Consider the following 18,057-nt stretch of genomic DNA (forward strand, 5'->3'; position numbering starts at 1 on the left):
ATAAACATCCATAAAACTAGCGTCTCTACAAACTAGCACCAGTGAAGGTCATGTCAGCCTAACACGCTTTCTCTAAACAGGCCTCTGTTGGCTAGATAAAGTCTTAGAGAAAAGGCTCTTTGCTATGCGAAATGAAAGTTTTTAAAGGCTCAGATAAAAGCAACTCTCTTCTCCCTTTTTTTTTTTTTAAGGTAATTTTTGTGGGAAAAAAAAGAGCTCAGCTTCTTTGGGACATGGACCGTCTCTCAAGTTTAAGGATGAAGGAGTGTTATTACTACTCCCAACTCGTGGTTGAAGTGCCCCTTCTTCCAGGAAGCCCCTCTGGGCAGCTGAATGCAGCTCCCGCTCTATCCCGGTAGCACCTTCTCTTGTCCCATTGCAGTTTTCACCATGCTCCTATATTGTAACTGCTCGTTTAAGTGCATCTCTCCTGACAGATTGTCAGTTCCAGGGTGGCTTAATTTTACCCTCAGTGCCTAGGGAAGCAGCTGGCGTGGTAGGGATTTAGTAGGTTTTCAGAATGTCCACATAAAAGCCTACATAACAAATCGGTGACTTTGCGGTGTGATGATTTCCCAGTCTCCCTGGGCCTGGCACACCCTGGTTTCCCCTTTCCCCTTTAGGGCCGAGGCTGTGACCCATGTTAAAGGGCAGGGCCAGACTCACCAGCTCTTCCATCTCCCCTCTGGGGTGGGATGTGGGGACTGCTGGATCTTTTCCCGCACATGAGGGGTTCAACTGATGGCCCAGACCATAGAGTGTCACTTCCAAGTGTCCCCATCACTTACATTTGGGTTGTTTTGTTCCCCTGGGCCAAGGCCAGATGCAATTAGCTTTCCGATGGGCCATTTAGGGCAGCCCTGGAGCCCATAAAGTGATTATAACCCTTAGGCCTGATGCTAGGGGGCTCTGGTCCAAAGCCCTGAATCCCTGGATATAGCTGGAGTCACTCACAGAGTTCCAAGGACCATCTAGGGAAGGGGTGGGCGGCTCCGACAGCCCTCTGGCCTGAACGACTTCCCCCTAACACGGAGATCTTCCTCCCCTAGACCACCCTGGCCAGACGTCAGAAGCACCACAATTCATTATTTGGGATTAATAAGTTTTTTTCTGAAGTTAGGATTTAATAAATCTCTTTTTATTGAGTTAATTTTTATGGTTACTGGTTTTCTGTTCATAGGAGTTATATAAAATTTGCTTTGTAAATAAACGGATTTCAGGGATTTTTTGGCATTGAAAATCTTGTGGCAAAATATACGTCACATAAAATTTGCCATCTTACCCATTTTAATGTGTACGGCTCAATAGTGTTAATTAAGTGCATTCAGGTTGTTTTACAACCAATCTCGAAAATTCTCGTCATGCTGCAAGACTGAAACTCTGTACCCATTAAACAACAACTCCTCAGTCCTCCCTCCCTCCAGCCCTGGCAACCACCGTCTCCTTTCTGTCTCTGAATCTGACTACCTTATACAGGCGGAATCATACAGTGTCTGTCTTGTTACTGGCTTATTTCACTTAGCATAATGCTCTTAAGGTTTATTGATGTTGCAGGATGTGTCAGGACTTCCTTCCTTTTTAAGGCTGTATAATATTCTATTGTATGGATGTGCAGCATTTTTGTTTATCCATTCACCCACTGATGTGAATGGAATTTGGGTTGTTTCTACATGTTGGCTATTGTGAATAATGCTGCTATGAACGTGGGTGAACAGATACCTCTTTGAAAGCCTGCTTTCTATTTTTGAGGGCTATACATCCAGATGTGGAATTGCTGAATCCCATGGTAATTCTACTTTTAACTTTTTTGAGGAACCACCATCCTATTTTCGATAGCAGCTGCACCATCTTACATTCTCAACAGCAATGCACAAGGGTTCTAATTTTCCACATCCTCACCAACACTTGTTATTTTCCGGGGTTTTTTTTTTCTTTTTCTTTTTCTTTGCTAGTAGCCATCCTAATGTGTGTGAGGTGGAGTCTCCTTGTGGTGTGATTTGCTTTTCCCTAATCACTAGTGATGCTGAGCGTCTTTTCATGTGCTCATTGACCATTTGCATATCTTCTTTGGAGAAATGTCTGTTCCAGTTCTGGGCCCATTTTTAATAAGGTTGTGAAGTTAATACAGTTTCAAAGCACAAATATCCCTGGCAGAGGCAACAGACATCATCACTCACCATTGGTTCAATCGACGGAGTTAGCTTGTGTTTACTCCAGAAGGGAGCTGGGGACACTGAGAGCACGTTGGTGGGTGGTGGTGGGGGGTGTAGGTGGCAGGAGATTATGGGGAAATAGAGGTGCCAGTGTTGGGGAACACCAGACAGAGAGGTTCCCTGAGGGTGCTGGGAGAGAAACACCAAATGGAAAGCAAGAGAGAAACAGAAATAAGTTTCACTGCATTCTCAGTGTTGCCAAAGGCTGATCTGGCTTTGGGGGCTCCCCAGAGAGAAGACGAGATGAGAGCCTTCTGAGTTGTATTCAACGCCTGATGAGACAAAAGACCTGCAGTAATGAGAATTCTCCTGACCTGGCGCAGGTGTCCCCCAGCCCCCTGGAGGCCCCGTCCCAGGTGTGGGGCACTCCTGTGGATCTTCTGTGTAGGATATCTGGTGCCATGGTGGGAGGAAAGGCTCAGAGCTGGGCTCCCAGACTGAGCATTGTGCCCCTGGGGTCTCTGTTGAGCCACATGGGGTGTTGGAAATGCGTGAGTTGGCTGGGATTGTCACAATGACAGGAGGAGACACCAGGGAGGCGGGTCAGAATGCTAGTACTTGGGCAGTACTGTTAAGGACAAATTGTCCTGCCCGAGATCCAACAGCATCTCCGTTGAGTAATGCTGGTCCATACCTTAAAGGGACAGCAGATACAGTGGAAAGAGCTCTGTCTGCCTTAGTGACCAACAATGTGCATTGGAACCCCCACTCTGATACCAACCTGCTGGGCTACTTTGGGCTAGTTCCTTTACCTCTCTGAGCCTCAATTCCTATTTGCATATTGGGGATGATCATGCCTCGCAGGATCCCTCTGTGACTTAATGAAGGGGCTTGGCTCTGGATAGACACTTGTGAATGGCAGTTCCTAGTCCAGATGGCAGAAGAAGATTCTCCATGTGCTGCCATCCTCCTGCAGCGAACATGGGCTCAGCTGCTGTTTTGAAGGAAACCAATGATTACCTGTCATTTGATAGTCAAGAGCTGACCCTTCAACACGTCATATGCTGGAAGCAGGGCTAAGCCTTGGAATGGGTGTGTCGGCGAGTTACTCTAGCCTCTCACAGCTGCGGAGGTGGGAAGGGAGTTGGCAGGCAGAAGGGCTGCATCAGCAAAGTGGGCAGTGCCCACCCACTTGGTATTGGCGCTGGCCTCAGTTCCCTTGGAAGTGGCTTCCCTTTGCCCTAGAACAACCCTGCCTGCGTCAGATCAACTGGTAATCACCACCCTTTGCAAAAACAAGGCTGGCTCCTGCAGAGGAAAGTCTGTTTCTGGTGGGCCGAGGCCTTGTGGATTCTACCTGTGCCTTTCCAGGCCCAGAGAGGCTCTGGGCTTTTGTTTGAGTTGCTGCTGGCAGCACCCCTGCAGGTACTCAGTGACAGTCCAACTCAGATGAACGCTTCTGGGCTCAGGTTATGAAATGAACACCCGCTGAACCCTGGACACCTGAGCTCTGAGGCCACTCCGATTTCACAACATCACTCTTGAGAAATGAAGTGAAAAACTCCTGACTTATTCAGATCCTTATCACTCCCTGAGCCTCAGCATTCTTGCCTCCAGTTAGGGCTTTAGGAGATGCTTCCTCACCCTTCCCCCTGCCTCCCATCCGCTGTTCTCCCTGCAAAGGGAGCCACTTACCTGGGCTGGTCAAAACCTGGGGCTGTGGCTCAGGGTAATGTGTGTCATGGGTGGTTGGTTGTAGCCAGGATTTTAGTGGCAGGACATTTCTGTCTTCTATCCTGTGCAAATGCCTGTTGGTCAGTGATGTTTCTGGCACTTGCTAATACAGTGCTGAGATCTTGTTCGTCTTATGGGGCTCGGCTGAGTTAGGTGCAGCTATCCAGGAGGGGGCTGGCTCTCTCTCTGTCCTGACAGTGGAGAGGAAAGCCGTGCCCACGGAGGGAGGTGTCGCTCGGTGGCTGTGCTCCCTGCTAATTGCAAACACATTACACATTCACTGCAAGGAGGAATCCCAAATCTGGGAGAAGATGCATTGTTTTGTGAAACCGATAAAACCAGTGTTGGAGATTTGCTAGGATCACATAGAAAGCCATTGACAAATACTGTTTGGCAGGGTCAGGACAGTTAACAACGAAAGAAGATTAACTAAGCAAGGGGAGGTTATGGAAGGTAGTTAAAAAGACTAGAGCATGAAAGGATAAGTAAGGCCTTTGGGGAGAATGATGAAGACCTCAGACATCTCTGCAATGCTTCTGCAGTGGTCTTCCTTATGGCTGTGCTGTAATTCAAATGAGAATGCTTGCATGTTATGCTAGCAAGTCGGTCACCTCTGATGGCCAGACTCATGGGCTAGCTCTTGGCTTCCCCACAGTCAGGGCTTCAGGACAGAAGAAGCTTCCCTGTGGACGTTCACAGTGATGGCTCCTTCCCTTCCCTTCCTCCCTGAGCTTCCTGGTGGGCCGACACCAGTGCTGCTCTGTCAACACACGAACAGCCCGGAAGTGCTGGGCGCATCAATGGCCCCAGGAACAGCCCACAAGCGATGTGGGGCAAGGAGCTGGTGCAGAAGTCGTCTCGTGGTCAGTGCCCAGGTGGACAACTCTGAAGGCCTGCTCCACCCTCCTTGGAAAGTCACTGGTGAGATGACGCCTTTGTTTTGCCCCCAGGAGTGGCCTTGACAATGCATACGCTACACTGTGTTCCTTCTTCTCTTCCACTCGGCGTCCCTCAGCCATGTTGCCGGGGTCTGTCTCTGAATCAAGGAGCGGCACACGAGTTCTCGACTCAGTCAGATTATATGCAATGCTCCTTTCAGTCTGGGTTCCAAGAATTAGCTCAAAGTTTTAATTATAACCTATATAGTATTAAGTATAATACAAATTAACATTTGATAATTTTTCGTTTAATTTTTCAAGATACAACTCTAATCAATCCTTCCCTTGCTATTCATTATAACACTTCTTATGTTTTAAGTGGATTTACCTTAAGTAGCCTTTTCCCATCAGATAATGGAAAACTTATACCTCCCGCTCTGCAGAATTATATAATTGTATAATTTTAAAATTTTTTCCCACTTATATTGTGTCTTTTTCCTTTTATCAAATATTCTTCTAAAATATGCATTCCATTGTATGGCGGTACCACCATTTGTTTACTCAGTCCTTATTGTATTTTGAAGTTATTTCCATTTTAAAAAACATCATAAATGAAGATGAAGACAATAGTCTCAATGTATGAAGCTTGGGCAGGTTTTCAACTCCTATGCCTCAGTCTCCTTATCTGTCATATGGGAACGAGGAAAGCACCTGCCTTGTAGAGCTGTCATCAAGGGTAAGTGTATTACTCCTTGTCAAGTGCTCAGAACGTGCCATACCCACACAGTGATCTGTAAAGGTGAGCAACGAGGGTGATGGTGACCGTGATGACGAGGACTCTTAGTTTAGTGAATGACATTGTCTACCTAGTTGCTCAGTCCAGTCGATGCCCAGGACTCATGAATTCTGACCATTCCTTGTGTTCACTTTCTCCATCCGGCTGCCACTGCCCTCTCCAGGCCACCCTCCCCTCTGCCTGTAGTCCTGCCCCTAGGTGGTCTCCTGGTCTTAAGTTTTGCTCCTTCTGATCCATTCTGTCTTCTGTGCTCAAAGTGCTCTTTCCAAGACAAAACTCTGAAGAGGTGAGCCAGCTTCTTCCCTACTAGCATTCTACCTGATGAGAATACCTATGTCCAAAAATTCACTAATAGTGTCTATAATTATTTTAAAAACATTTTTGAAAAATGGTATCATTTTCTATTTCATTTCCTTCTAAAGGTTGAATTTTAAGAAACAAATGCTTGCCATTTTTATTACTCCTTTGTGTAATGTCTGTTCATGTCCTTCGCTCTGCAAGGCCTTGAATTTTATGACATAGTAAATGCTATGTACACGGTAGAGTTCTGTTTTGGAGCCGGGCCACGTTTGCCCTGGTTAGCCTTGGCTCGGGGCCTGGAGCCACGCAGAAAATCCTCTTCTGTGGTTGCTTCTGATGGTACGGTGTCCTGTGCCATCTGTTTTGCTTTGGCCCAGCCCGTGAGGGTTTGCGGAGAGGACCCTTGCAGCCTTGTAAGCATCATTTACCCTCAGAGCTCTGCTCTTCATGCCTGGACCCCTTCCCGCATGCAGCTCCTGCTGGATGGCCATTTTTAGCTCAGATGACCACACCATTTTGTGAAGCCTGCTGCTTTGGGGGGCTAAATATAATTTCTCTGGGAAAGGGGCCCACTGCGACAGTTTATTTCCATCTGGCCTTGTCTTGAGGCAAGACTGAATGGGAGAGGAAAGGTGGCACCAGCATGAAGACGCAGCGTGGCCCCACCGCGTGCCAGCCACCACCGCACATGAATCTTCTGGTGACAGTGGGGGGCCAGGGGACTGGTGGCACGCTCCCCCTTTCGAGGCCCCAGGGGGAGAAGGCGACTTAGTCATTATAGGCGGTCAGGGTCTCTTGGTCTGAAGTGATGGGGGAGTTTGGGAATGTGCCTCCTTACACGTTGCTCGAAGGTTCCGCCTGAACTCAGTGTCTCATTCTGGGAGATCCCACTGCTTGGGGTAACACAGAAATGATACTCCCCTCTCCAGCCATACGGAGCGGCGACGGGTCCTTACTTCTGTATATATTATTTTCTCTGCTTGTGTTACAACTGGAAAACTTGGACTCATCTTTCCAAATCCAGACTCAGTGCCCCTTGATCCACCTAAATAGAAGTGATTATCACTCCTGAATCTGAGTAAGGTACCCAGTTCATCCTTTGGTTGTTTTAGCACTAACTTTTCTATGCCTGTGTCTCCCTTATGGGAGTGTGAAAATCTTGAGGGCAGAGATTGTGTTTATTCATTCATATATTCATTCATTCAGTCATTCAACAAACATCTGTGCTACGTGTACTCTTACTTATCTTTGCATAACTTCTGCTGAGCCTGGTGCTGCAACACAGCAAGTGCTCAAGAGGGGGTGGTGGACAGGGCTGAATTGTTGAGAACGGCTACACAGCCCATTCCCAGCAGCGGCGAGTTGCCCTGAGGTGCAGCATATTTAGTTATCCTGGGCAGTCCCACACTACTCTCAGGGACAGGTCCCTCATGTGGTCCCACTAGTGGGGAGAGATGCACCATCGTCTCCCCACTCCTCCCCCACTTAGAACAACTCACCACTTCCTGGTCACCCAGCCTCGCTTTGTGTCCTGAGCCTCCATATGCAATCAGGAGACGTACCTGAATTTTCACCTTCTTCCTCCCCAGCTGACTTGCTCTCCTAGTGGGAATGACATGTCATGTTACCCCTGGAAGGGCCAAAGTGTGCCCACTTCATGGCATGACTCCCACCCAAGTCCTGGGGGCTGTGCCAGGACAGCACGATACCAGTGCACAGTAGGGGAGGCAGCAGAAGTGGGGGCTGGCAATCATCACCTTGTCTCATCAAAGAGGGAGGGTTATAACAACAAGGCTCATAAAGATGGGTTTACTGACCGGAGTCCTGCTAGAGTTCGGAAAGACCTGTAACTGGGGATGGAGCTGGGGGAAAGGGAATGAATGGGTGGAACAGAGAAACGAGAGAAGCCCTCTGCCCGCATACACTTACGTGGGCACGCCGCACTTTGTCTTTTGGAAGAGCCTGCTGTTTGCAGACTCATGTTTTCATCCTTGGTTTTCCAGACTCTAGACCCCCGGCCCCTCCCTCCACTGGGTCTCTGCCCTCTGTCAGCCTGGTCTGTTCCCCTGGCAGCTCCAAAAAAGCCTCCCTGAAGGAGACTGATAGCACTCAGACTGGTTTGGGATCAAACTCTACACTGGCCATTAGGCATAGATCAGCATTCTGCAACCATTAATTTTAGTTAATTGTTTGTTTTATAGGTTTTTTTCCCATCTTTTTGGTTATTTTTTTGGTATTTGTGTTTGACATATTTTATGCTATTTCTTTTTGAAAAAAAAGATTAAGCCCTTCCCTAATATGTAGTTCCATACTTCATTTTCCCCCCGAAAGGAACATTTATTATATAAATTCCACAGTAACAGTTTCATTGCTTTACTCTTATTTTAATGACTGATCTTGGAGTTAGTATGGTCTGAAATGGGATCTTAGAAACATCATAAATTTTTTCTATTTTTATTAAAAAATAAAGTTTTATACCTTTAAAATATGCTTTTCATTTTTCACATTTAATTTTAAAATGTGTTTTTTGGAGCAATTTGTACTACAAGATGACTTTCAGAGTTTTTAAACAGAATTCTTGTTGGGATATCCTAAGAACCCAGGATCTCACTTTATGTAGCTTTCCAAAAACAATACTCCCCTTTATAAAACTGTGTCTCATTTCACGTTCTTTGCAGGAATGTTGGGAGGATCCCCCTGCCCTCTCCTTGGTGCCCACCATCTTCTGCAACAGGCTGGCCTCCAAGTCCTCAGGCGGGCAGCCAGGGGCCCGCGCAAGTGGGCATCCGGGTCACCGCTGCTTCCTCCACAGTGTGACTGTTCCTTTGACATGTCCTCTTATCCAATCAGAAATTCCTACATGGCAATCAGCCCTTGATGACGCTTTTCACTGTAGGGGAAAGCCACATCACAGCCTCATTTGGGAGGTCACTGAGCCATTCACTTTCAGTTTTAAGTTACCAAATCCCAGGTGCGTGAAGCTCGTCCCTGCACATCTTGGGAGACAGAGCATGCTGGTAAATGTGAAATAAAGGTCCATTCCAGCAACTCGCCCCTTCAGGTGTGATTCCCCAACTGGTCAGAAGACCGCACGGCAGTGAAGGTGCATCCCTTGGTAAAGTGAAAAACAGACGAGAGCTCAGACTTTACCTTAAAATATGTCAGCGTTTACTTTCTGTTTCTTAGAATGAAATTCCTATGTGCATAGTAGAATGTAATGGGTTCTCAGGGCTCCGGAGGTCAGAAAAACCCAGCTGAAAACCTGAATTCCACACTTCTCAGCTGGGTGACCCTGGGCACATTGTGTAAGCTCCCTCAGTCTCAGATTATCCCCCCCATAAAATGGAGAGGATGACACTGACCTCCCAGGGCTGTCGAGAGACAAACGAATTTACGTGGCGCCAGGTGGACAGTATTCAACAGACAGCAGACGGCAAAGAAAGGAAAACGGATCAAGCTTTTGAAAGACCTGGAGTATCAAAGACAGAGTTTCTAGTCGAATTGAGGTCTTGAGATTCCTGCCGTCCCTTGGGGCCTGTGCGCATTGCCCTTAAGTCTATTGTGGAGATGGAGGGGGTCGGGGGGTTGGGGGGCGGGGAACCACTGCGTGTGGAACTAGGTCCCGGTGCCGGGGGCGGGGCGTCAGGTCAAGGGTAGCAGACGCCGTGTGCCAGCACCTGGCTTTGCTGTTGCCCCAGCTCTCCTGAGGACGGTTGTAGCCTTATAATAAACTCCCATTACCTGACGCAACTTGAAGACATTCTTTAGTATTAAATAGCTTACATAATCTATGATCATAAATCAGGGGCTGGAAACCTTATTCTGTAAAAGGCCAGGTAGGAAGCCTGTTTGAGGCTTTGTGGCCCGGGCGGTGTCCGCTGCAGTGACTCTGTCTTTGTAGCATGAGAGCCACCACAGATTACACGCGGTGAACGGATGTGGCTGAGTTCTAATAAAACTTTACTGGTAGAGGCCGAAATCTGAATTTCATGCAATTTTCATGTGTCACAGGATATTCTCCCTTCTGTTTTTTACAATGACATTTTAAGATATAAAGAACAGGCCATCCAAAAAGAGGAAGTGGGCTAGATTTTGTCCATAGGCTGTCCTGCTGACTCTGTGTCTAGAATGATGTCTTGTTAAAGATAAAATGTGGGAGTCTGCTGGTTTGAGCTTTCTTCCCATTAAATGTGTGTGTTTATTGACCGTGGACTCTGGGCCTGCACTGTGTTAGGGTCACCATAAACATTATCAGAACTTTAAGAAGAAATCAACAAACCCACATTATAGTGAAAAGCTTCAACACTCTCCTCCCCATAAGTGGCCCATAGATAAGATGTACATTATCGCTTTTCACTCTCACTCAACACTGCAAGGTAGATGTCATTACCCAGGTTTTGCCTTTGAGGAAACAGAAGTTCAGAGTGGCTGCTTAACTTGTTCAAGGTCACATGCTGAGGATGTAGTGTAACCAAGATACAGCCCAGGACTGTGCGCTGTCAAAGCCCAGCTGCTTTGCACTGGCGTTCACGGTTTTCCTTCACCACCGACCTCGTAATCATGTAGAAACTCGTGGGGTAGGTAGCAGAGAGGACCCGGGACAGCGGGGCTGTGTTGAACACTGCCCTCACTTTTTAAAACCCAGGTCAAGTGTTTTCCCAGAGACTTGGGTTTTGTTGGAGAAGCACTGAGGAAATTTGATCAAATGACCAGCAACTGAAATAGTTCTTCATATTTGGTTTTGTTTTTTAATCACATGAACAGGCATCACTATTAGCCAGGAGTCGATGGCCACACACGGTGAGAGACACCCAGTAGTGGAGAAATAATTATTGAGGCCAGAGATCCCTGTGGGGGCAAAGCTGGCACTGGGGTCTGGTCACTGATGGAGCCACGGCATGCAGCTCAACAAGGCTGAGCCCCACCGGACAGAGTTCAAGGCTGTCTGTATTACAACATGCCAATTAAATGGAAGGAATTCAGAGAACGGGAAGATGAATATTAACAGCTTTGGAAGGGGCTGAGTCTGGAAGCCCAGGTTCTGATCTGACAGAGTTGAAGTGGAGGTAAGTAATGATGGAAGATTCCCTAGAAGAGCCATTTGCCTGTGTTTGGCTCAAGAGTAGAGGGAGTGGGGTCAAGTGATCAACTTGAATTGTTCTGGAGGTCATTAACCAGTCTCCTCTGAGAACACATGCACAGATGGACAGAAAGAAATGGGGAAAAAATAAGAAACAAGCAAAATGGCAAGAAAAGCTGAGGTTTACCATGAACCAGGCCTGGACTAGCTTCTGCAAGGAGGAATGTGTGTTTGTTGTGGGAGAAGCTAAGCCAGGGTGTGAAATGGGATAACAGGCAAATGGGAGGGGATGGTCTTCTCTGACAGAGGACAGTAAGGAAGTGTGGAGATGCCACATCCGTCTTCTCACTTCTGCCCAAAGGGACCAGATTTCAGGGTGTGAACCTGGCCGAGCAGATGGGAAAGTCAGCTGTTCCAGGGCATCGCGCCCAGGGGTGTGTGGGAAACACGGGCGGCCCCACACTGACGACCGGAGGATATCCTCGCTTGGATTTCTCCCGAAAACAGGCGCCGAGACAAGTATTTGAGTGCGAATAATGTTGGGAGGGAGGTGATGGCAGGAAGCAGTGGGGGAGTGGGGAAGTGAGACCGAGATGGGAAGGCAGCCAAATAAAGGCACGTCACCCAGCAGGTGACCACCGTGGACAAACAGAGCTTAACCCCACCAGGGAGGCTGGGGCCCAGTGTGGGCGGGTGGGCGTTGGAGTTATCCTGCCCGCGAGGAGGAGGTGGGCTCTTGTTCACCATCAGTCAGCGCTGGGCAAGGTTCTTTTCCCACGTGGCATGTGACGTAGACGCCTGGTGGGCTCCAGTGGTCACGGCAGGTTCAGGGAGCTTTCACAGCAGGCGAGAATCCTTCGGTGAGCTTCACAGGCACTCACTGGTGGTAGAGGTCGGGCTGGTGGGTGTGGTGGGGGTGATGCTGAGCCAGGGCGCTGAAAGCATCTCAGCGGGGCGCCTTCCAAAGGCTCACCTCAGAAGTGAAGGTCTAAGGGTTATGGCTTTTCGTGTACACATGCCACTCGCTAAGCAAGCAGGCACGGTGGGCGGGAGAGACGAGAGAGAGGATGACTGTAGGGGAAAGAAGCAAGTTCATGGGAGAGCAGACATGCCAGAGTGAGGAGCAGAGCTAGAAAGCTGAGGTCTAGAGTTTTCTTGCTGGTTGCCCATTCCTGTGACAAAGGAAAATTGGATGTTGTCTGTCAAGCTCAATAATTCAAGTCCTCTCTGTTCTCAGGCAGCGTATCGTGCTGGATATGAAGATAGATGGTTCTCTCTTTCTTGGGAGTGGAGCTAGATATGGGAGAAAAAGTTTGCCATGTCAAAAAAATTAAGCTGCTTTGGTTGGCTTGGAAAACTCCACAGATTAAGGAAAAAGAACCTTTGAGTCCTCCTTTTAAGTGGTCTAGTAGTGAGACGGTTTTCCCCAAATGAATCCCTGAGCCAGGATAAACCTCTGCTGAGGCCAACTCTGCCGTTCTCTCTCCACCCAGTCCCCCAGAAGAATGAGCCCAGCCAAGGCCTCTTTCAATACAAGCTAAGCTCTTGGAAGGTGTCCCAGAGTCAGTCCTGCGTAGGGAGAGGGTGTCTCTGCTCAGCGAACACGTCTCACTCATCCACTGGGGCTCGGAGTTGCTCTCTCAGGTGCCCACGGGACAGCCGCTCTTCCGTCAGTGGGGCCGTGGCTTCTGCTGACTTCTGCTGTTACTCAGGGGATGATGTGAACTCCTCTGAGCTCAGGGCATCAGCCTCTCCCAGGAAGCCAAAGATATCAGGTCCCGATTCCCAGAACCTTTAGATGTTACTTTATTTGGGAAAAGGGTGTTTGTAGGTGTAAATAAATTAAGGATCTGGAGATGAGGAGATAATCCTGATTTATCCAGGCCCCAAATGCCCTCGCAAGTGTCCTGACAAGAGAAAGGCAGAGGGAGGCTCCACATCCGTGGGGAAGAAGGCCATGTGAAGACGGAAGCAGAGATGGGAGGGGTGCCGCCACTGGCCAAGGAGCGCTGGCAGCCACCAGACATTGGAAGAGGCACAGAATGGATTTTCCCCTAGAACCCCTGGAGGGAGTGCTGTCCTGTTGACACCTTGATTCAGGACTTCTGGCCTCCAGAACTGTGAGAATAAACTAAAGTGTTTTAAATCAAGTTTGTGGTCATCTGTTACAGTAGCCACAGGAAAGTAATGCATGAAAGTATAAACTTGCTGACCGTAAGCTGACCCGGTTACAGCCAGCTGGTGGACTGAGCCGGGTAATCCCTCTGGGCTTCGTCTGGGCTGAGGTGGAGGCGGTGGGGAGGAAGCGTAAGGAGACATTTGTTCCCAGCAGTGGCATCTCTGGGGGTGCAGACTGGCTTCCAGGGGCCTTGGGGAGCTAGGTGGGTCCTGACTTTTGTCTTCCAAATGGCCATGCTGTTACCCAAGGGTGGGATGACTCTGAAGGAACACGGGCTACGGTGTGGTTCTGGGCCTTGGGGCAGCTCCAGCTTCACCAGCTCCTCTCTGTGCAGTGAGGTGACCAGCTTAGGGTGAAGCCGGTTGGTATCTGAACCCAGTTCTCCTGAATCCACCATGAATAGCACAGGGCCAGGAACATTTCTGCCTGCCACTGGGCTGTGAGGAGGCTGCCGCTCTCAGACTCTGCTCTTTGGAGGACCCAGCCTCCTTTATGGGTGATACTGAGCACTTACAGTGTACCAGGGGCAGTCCTGAGAACTTTACAGTGTCTTTGTAAAGTAATTATTCTCATCCCCTGTGGTACGCAAGGTTGTCCAGAGAAACAGAACCAAGAGGATGCTGGGCATGTGTGTATGTTTTATATACATATATATCATATATAATACTATATTATATAGTGTATGATAAATTATATTTAATATATTATCTATCTATCTATTGAGAGAGAGATTTATTTTTAAGGAATTGGCTGATAGAATTGCGGCGGCTTGGTAAGTACAAAATCTGCAAGACAAGCCAGCAGGTGGAGGCCCAGGGAATCAGTGATGCGGCAGCTCAAGTCCAGAGGCTGTCTGCTGGTAGATTCCCTCTTGTTGGGGTGAAGTCAGCTGTTTTCTCCTAAGACCTTCAACTGATTGGATGAGGCTCACCCACATTGTGGAGGGCAATTTGCTTTACTCAGTCTACCCATTTAAATATTAATCTCCTCTAAAAAATACTTTCACAGCAACATTCAGATGTATTTATGACCAACTGTTTGGGTACTGGGGCCTCGCCAAGTTGGCACAAAAATTAATCATCCCACTCCGCCCAGCTCCCTATTTTTTAACAGGAGAGGAAACTGAGGCTTAGAGAAGTAAAACAACTTAAGTTGTGCAGCGAGTGTGTGATTTGACTCAGAAGCCCTGCCTTAACTGCCATGTCACAGATATGTTGTAGAGATAACCCTGCCATTAGGCTGACAGTGTCTGTGCCCCGATGCCGCATTCTTTGAGCAGGTGGGTAGCTGATGCCTCCTCCTTCGACACACCTAGTCTAGGCAAGAAGCTGACCTTAATCAATTTGAATTCTTCTTCCCCCTTGTTTACTGCTCACCCTTAACCTGATTCTCTCCTTCAGCACTTACCTGCCCACCATCTTTTTCTGTTCCCTAGCTAAGTTTCTTTTGGCACACGCTTTCCATTGGTGTTCTATTTTTTTCAAGTTACTTTCAACACTTCATATGGGTTTCAGGTGCCATAGACCTACCCAGAGAAAGCTCTTAGTCTCCTGCAAGAAGTCAAGCTTCTTGTTGGGCACATTTGGTTGGGGCTAGTGAAGGGGTTTCCCATCCCATGCCCATCACTCACAGGACAGTGAGAAGAGAAAAGAACCTGCATGTTTTTGCTTTTGAAAACAAGGGCTAGTCCCCAGCCAACCATGAAGGCAGGGCCATCTCTTAGACATCTTTGTGCCCCATGTCCATCAGTGTCCAATCAGGAAAGCTGAAACATACCAGAGATCTGAAACAGAATCTGGAATCATTCAGGGACTCGACTGGAAAATCTGAACAGCACAAAGGGAAGAGTAAGGGCAAACAAAGATTAGTTGCTGCAGGGAGCCAATGGGGAGCAAAAGAGGAAATGTCACATGCAGAGAGTTCACTGGACAGAGGGGTGGCTGCTGTCTCCATTGCCTCAGTACCCATTGTGACCACGGCCACTGCTGTTGCCACTGATGCTTCGGGAAGCTAGAAAACATAGCTTATCCTGGATGAGGGTGCTTCTTCAGGGAGATGCCTGAAATTGATGCAGAGGAGGAGTGAAGCTGAGGGTGTAGCTATGGTGACAAGGCTCTGTGCATATGTGTACACTAGTGGGAGCAGGTGCTCTTCACTGCTTATTCCTCGGATTAGGTAATTAAGCACGCTCCTGTAGTCCACTGTCTTCCTCACTGTCCATGACAGTTACTCCAGTTATCATTTGTAATTATTCATTTTACCAACTTCCCATGTAGACTGCTGGCTCAATGAACTAAGACCATGTCCTCCTGCTTTCTCTCATGTCCTCTTGTGCCTGGCACTCAGTGCACAGGTGCTGACGGACCACCAGCCAGGACCTCGAGAGACACCCTTCTCTTTTCTCATTGAAAACATGCACAGAGAATCAAGGGGTCTCATGGGAGTGCCTGGTTTTTGAGAAGAAAGCTGCATTTGCAGGCTGTGTTTTCCCTTGACTATGTCTGTATCATTCAACTTTAACAGGAAAAAGATAGAAAGCCTGGGCAGGTAGAGTGTGGTGGGGAATAGAAGCCGGGAGGACACACTCTCCTTTCCGGGACATCTCTGAGTAGAGATGTGGTGGTCACCGAAGCAGGCAGAGCGGGGATGCCAGAGCAGCCAGCCTGTACGCTCTCTCACCACCCATCTCTTCCTCCGACCATTATTCACGCCTGCGGCCGTGATCCCACAGGCTCATCGTCACTCCCCAAGGAAACCGACGTGAAACAGATTGATATGAGGACTGGTGTGTTTTATCCACAAGCTCCATGGGAGTCACCATCCTGAGAGCAGTTCCCATCCTCCCAGAGAGAAGCTCGAGGTCTGGGTGTGGTCTCTCCCCAAGAAGATGTTCTTTCTCTCTCTTGGCTGAAAGGGAATGGACTGATTCCTGTCCTCGGAGGCGTTCAGTAAGCTCCGATGTTGAGAGTTTATGAGTGTGACTGTCAGGTCTGATGGATGACCACGGTTTGGGCTCCCCTGGATGCATTTTAATCTTGTCTCTGCAGATGCACTTAGCAGACTTGCACTTGTCCGAGAAGCTGCCAGCCATCCACCATTTGACCACAATATAACCTTGACACGTCTGTAAAGCACATACTTTTTTTTTTTTAATCCAGACAACTCTTGTATGGGAGGGATACAAAATGCATTTTATCTCGCATGTCCATTCTGATCACTTATTGGCTGCTTGGGGCCCTGTGCTGAGAAGGATTCTGAAGTGCTGTGATCCAGTAGATTACGGGCACTGGGAGATGTATGGCTCGTTCATAAGAAATACGCCAAGACCCAGAAGGCTCAGTCAGGGGCCTTTCTAAGCTTTCCCAGGAGGAATTCCGCTGCTTCCCTAGGGTGCAGAAGTAGTGATGGTCAGTCCTTTCTTTCCTTTTTGTTAATAGCAAAATTTCCCTTCCCGTCACACTTGCCTGTCACAAGACAGGACGTATTTCACTGGTGTCATCAAATGTTGGAGCCGGATGATCCCTCAGAGAGCATTTAGTCTAAGCATCTTGTTTTATGGAAGGTGAACCTGAGGCTGTAGGAATCTCATTTTCAAAAGGTCAAACAGCTGGTGAATACAGGTCGTCTCTCTCCCCTTTGTCTTCTTCTAGACCTTCTGCTTCCGAGGCAGAAAATCTGTCTTTACCTCAGCTCTCTGCTCGTAAAAAATTCGGGCTCGTGCAGGAGGGGACCAGCTGGAGATCGAGAGCTGTATCGGCACCACCTTGGAGCAACATGGCCTGACTCTCTCCCTTGCTAACTGAGTAACCAGGAGTCAGTGGCTTAATCTTTCCAAGCCTCAGTCTCCTCGCCAATTATCTGAGGATGAAGATTGTGAGGACTGATGAGATAGTGAGTAGAAAGTGTGTAGCCCTGAGCCTGGCTCCGCCAACACTGGCTGTTGTTATTGTCTGTAGGACGTTCTAGTTGGGCTCAGTGATTCCTTCTCGTTCCGAGAACCTATAATGTGGAACACTGGCTGACAATACATGGGACTGCCTCTGAAACACCTGTGAGGAGTTCCAGGCAGCCATCAAGATTGTTCTAGCAAACAAGACTCTATGTGAAGAGTGAGATCTTGGCTGACTCGAAAGCAGTCATTGTTTATTTCAGATAATATATTTATCATCAGCATTATTACTACCGCCATGAATCACCTTCAAGGTATATTCTGTGAGTATCACTCTGGTTCGATGGCAAGTTTCAAGTCCATGAAGGACTGTCTGGAATTCTTAACCCCCTTACGTACCTCCTCTTTTTCGCTAATTTTCAGTCTTACTTGTGTCTTAAAATTTTCTTTTTTTATTGAATTATAGTCACTTTACAATGTTGTGTCAATTTCTGGTGTACAGCATAATGTTTCAGTCATGCATATACATATATATGTCTTTTCATATTCTTTTTCATTATAGGTTACTACAAGATATTGAATATAGCTCATTGTGCTATACAGTAGAAACTGGTTGTTCATCTATTTGACTTGTGCCTTTAAGCAGATTCTTCTCAACAGGGTGGTGTTTTAAGCAGATCTTTGTATCTTGCTACAGTTTTAATTAGGATCATATTTATATTTGCTTTTTGATTGATGCCTTATTCCTGGCTTACATCCATAGTCATTTCCTAGAAGACACAGATTTAAAAGCTTAATAAATAAGTTATGACTGTGTGTGTGTGTCTAGGTTTAAGTCAGCACAGCTTCTGAACAGTGAGTGCTGGGAGTTTGTGAAGGGGAGTGGGGTCTTTAGAAGGAAGCATCTCCTGTGCCTTGAGATGTTGTCTGGGCATGAGTCCCAGGATTGCCTTTCTCAGTGACACAGAGAAAGAGCAATCATCCCAATCTTGTGGTCCTGATCCACACCATGTGTACCAGGAAATCAGCTGGGAAGATGCCACAGACA

Source organism: Camelus ferus, chromosome 25, assembly GCF_009834535.1.
Source record: "Camelus ferus isolate YT-003-E chromosome 25, BCGSAC_Cfer_1.0, whole genome shotgun sequence".
Classification (NCBI taxonomy): domain Eukaryota; kingdom Metazoa; phylum Chordata; class Mammalia; order Artiodactyla; family Camelidae; genus Camelus; species Camelus ferus.